At 42.1% G+C, this 4,051-nt stretch overlaps 1 pseudogene; it reads right to left on the reverse strand.

The window, feature by feature from the left end:
- Positions 1 to 275: 275 nt before the first annotated feature.
- LOC122453737 lies at positions 276 to 1,150 on the reverse strand (annotated as a pseudogene).
- Between the last annotated feature and the right edge of the window lie 2,901 nt (positions 1,151 to 4,051).

The raw sequence follows: 4,051 nt of genomic DNA on the forward strand, positions 1-4,051 counted from the left end.
GTAGAACTTCTAGAAGAGGGCACAGCAACCCAATCCAGTACTCTTGGTTGGAGAAGCCTATGGACAGGGGAGCCTGGTGGGCTACAGTCCAGAGGGTTGCAGAGTTGGACATGACTGAAGGGACTGAGCATGCAGACATGCAGAATTTCTTCAAAGTACAAGATTTGAACTGAAGCACAGAATTAAGGAAATGTTTCAGTCTTCCATTCTCTGCTCCAGCACGCTGGTGTTGATAGACTATTTCGCATGGCATCTTCCTTTTTTTTTTTTTTTTTAAGGTTAAAAAATAGGCAAATTTATTGTAGGACACTTGGACAATACGGATAAATGGAATGGAAACGCATATGTATCCTTTTGGAAATTAGCCATGATTTGAATTTAAAAATCATTACAAGCAAAATTTCATTTCATCATGATGCTTTCTTTTGTTTCTTCTTTTCATTTTCTTCTTTTTCTTTTTCAATCTCAGCAACGTATTTTTCAATCTCTTCAGGATTTAAAATCTTGAGGGGTTGATCTCACCTCATGACAGCCAGCTCTATGTTTTTGCCACCTGACTGAACCACGTCCAGAAGGGCCTTGATAACCAGCTTAATAGTCAGATCATCTGTTTCAATGGCTTCGTCAGTATAATTCTTCTCCAGGAATTCACGCACTGGCTTGGCACCCCGGCCTATAGCATTGGCCTTCCAGGCATGGTATATGCGCGAGGGGTCAGTCTGATACAGTCGGGGGTGCCATCAAAGTCAAAACCCACAATGAGGGCAGAGATGCCAAACGGCCAGCACCCGTTGCTCTGCGTGTAGCGCTGCTTCATACTGGCGATACAACGGGTGATGTACTCCACGGTGACCAGGTCCTCCACGGTCAGTCGGTAGCTCTGGCGTCCACCCGGGCCCTGCTGACGACTATTCTTGCATCAGCAGTAAGGCCGGCAATGCCATGCAGACATTATCACCAGAGCACAGATCTTCCGCACTGTCCTTTCATCCTGCAGTTTGGCCACTGACTTCTCCACACCAAGAACAACAATGTCTTTCCCTCCAACACCGACCGCAGTCGAGCCCTTCTTCACGGCCTCCTGCGCGTACTCCATTTGGAAAAGGTGGCCGGCGGGCGAGAAAATGGTGATGGTGCGGTCGTAGCTCATGCCTGCTGGATTACGCGGCCCGTCCGGGAAAAGCGGTCCGGGAAAAGCGCACACTCAATGGCCGCACAGCCGGAGATTCACCAACGTTGCTGCGCAGGCGCCGCGCTCGCCCGCCCGCCCCCCGATTACGCTACCCCCCCCCTTTTTTTTTCTTTTTTAGCTCTTCATTTTAAGTTTTCAAGGTAAAATTCTATAACTGACAAATGATGAATATGCCTTAGTTTGCCTATTTTTCTTGTATTATCAGGGTCCTGTAATCACAATTATTTTAAAATGATATGAAGTCATTAAAACGGTTTTCGAGCATCTTTGGGAAGGATAGACTTGAAAAAGAGAGATCAGAAGGGAAATGAACAGCTAAAATGCTATTTTGTAATATAATGATGGTTAGGACTGGGGCAACAGCTATGGTGATCAAAAGGAAGCAATATATCTGAGGGACTTTGGTCCCAGTGAGTGGGGAAATTATTTCAAATTTCCCAAAACTTCAAACCTACATCATTACTTTAATTTACTACAACCAGAAATTTAATATTCTACTCTTTTATTTTTTTAATTTCATTTATTTATTTTTGGTTGTACCATGTGGCATGCGGGATCTTAGTTCCCCAAATAGGGATTGAACCTGTGCCCCCTGCACTGGGAGCAGGGAGTCTTAACCACTGAACCATCAGAGAATTCTCAAATGTATTTTAAAAGTAGATACTAATATATCCATCTAGGTAAAAAAAATTTATTAAAATGATCATTTTACAAAAGAGCTTAAAAAGATTAATTAGAAGATTAAAGAGAAATTAAGATATAAAAATGTTTTATGTGAAAGAGGAGAGTGAAAAAATTGGCTTAAAACTCAACAGTCAAAACACTAAGATCATGGCATCCAGTTCCATCACTTCATGGCAAATAGATGGGAAAAAGTGGAAGTAGTGACAGATTTTACATTCTTGGGCTCCAAAATCATTGCAGAGAGTGGCTGCAGCCATAAAAAGACACTTGCTTCTTGGAAGGAAAGCTATGACAAACCTAGCTCAGCTCAGTGGCTCAGTCGTGTCCGACTCTGCGACCCCATGAACCACAGCACCCCAGGCCTCCCTGTCCATCACCAATTCCTGGAGTCTACCCAAACCTGTGTCCATTGAGTCGGCGATGCCATCCAACCATCTCATCCTCTGTCATCCCCTTCTCCTCCTGCCTTCAATCTTTCCCAGCATCAGGGTCTTTTCAAATAAGTCAGCTCTTTGCATCAGGTGGCCAAAGTATTGGAGTTTCAGCTTCAACATCAGTCCTTCCAATGAACACCCAGGACTGATCTCCTTTAGGATGGACTGGTTGGATCTCCTTGCAGTCCAAGGGACTCTCAAGAGTCTTCTCCAACACCACGGTTCAAAAGCATCAATTCTTCTGTGTTCAGCTTTCTTTATAGTCCAACTCTCACATCCATACATGACCACTGGAAAAACCATAGCCTTGACTAGATGGACCTTTGTTGGCAAAGTAATGTCTCTGCTTTTTAATACGCTGTCTAGGTTGGTCATAACTTTCCTTCCAAGGAGTAAGCGTCTTTTAATTTCATGGCTGCAATCACCATCTGCAGTGATTTTGGAGCCCCCCAAAATAAAGTCAGCCACTGTTTCCACTGTTTCCCCGTCTAGGTTGGGGAAATTTGAAATCATTTCCCCACTCACTGGACCAAAGTCTGTCAGATATATTCCTTCTTTTTGATCGCCATAGTTGTTGCATCAATTCAATAATACTAAGTAGCTACTATGTGCAATACCAAAAATACAAAAAGATTTATAAAGTAATCATCTTTAGTTGCTTAATCCATGTCAGATTAGAGATTAAAACAAATCATTGCGATATGGAATGACAAGTATTGTGAGAGAGGTGCTGAAGGAAGAAACTAACAATGGCTGGAGAGGTGGATCAGGTAAAGCATTACACATTATATATGCGTGGCAAGTAAGAGAAAGGGATTGAGAAAGGTGTCCTGGGTTTCTGACTTCACTTACCCTATGAATATATTGTCTTCTGATTTGGATAGAGAATGCAGGAGAGTGACAGTTCTACCTAAGGGAGAACAGTGTGTGAAGTTTGGAGCATCTCTTGGAATGTAGGTACTCTAAATCAGTACCTCTTAAACTTGAAGATGCTTCCGTGAATCATTTGAGGATATTGTTAAAAGTTGGATCCTGATTTAGAAGCTCTGTGGTAGGGCCTAAGATTGTGCATTTCTAACAAGCTCCTACATGATGTCAACATCACTGGTTCTCAAAGTACAGTTTGAATCACAAGACTACAGCGTGCTGATATTTTTCACCTAAAGTGCAAACAAGATTCCTGCTAATGACAAGGTGAGGTTTGTGAAAGGAAAGGAGGGAGGGAGCAAAGGAGAAAGAAAGGAAATAAGAGGAGGCGGAGAAGGAGCGACATAGGCAGAGCAGAGAGAATGAAGATGCTGCAAGAAAAATGAGAAGAAATGTGCACTAGGAAAAAAAGAAGCATGGATAAGTAGCAGCTTGTTAGCAACATAACCTTAGTTGCTTTTAAGTCACATCAGTGTCAAAGGATACCTATCCCACCCCATGTAGAAAATATTATAAAGTGATTTAAAAAAAAAAAACTTGTTAGAATTAGAATTTGCCAAAGTTTAGTATCAAAGAGCCAATGTGCACAAGAGAGACATAAAGGCTGTTCTTTTGAACCCAAAGCTTTTATTTTATTTAACCAATGTAATGAATGTTATAGAAGGATACAGTTGGTACATTTGTAGCAAGATGGTCAATACTTTTTTTTTTTTATTGTAGTGGTTTTTGCCATACATTGACATGAATCACCCATGTGTTCCCCATCCTGATCCCCCCTCCCGCCTCCCTCTCCATCCCATCCCTCTGGGTTATA

The sequence above is a fragment of the Cervus canadensis genome, chromosome 15 (assembly GCF_019320065.1).
Source record: "Cervus canadensis isolate Bull #8, Minnesota chromosome 15, ASM1932006v1, whole genome shotgun sequence".
Classification (NCBI taxonomy): domain Eukaryota; kingdom Metazoa; phylum Chordata; class Mammalia; order Artiodactyla; family Cervidae; genus Cervus; species Cervus canadensis.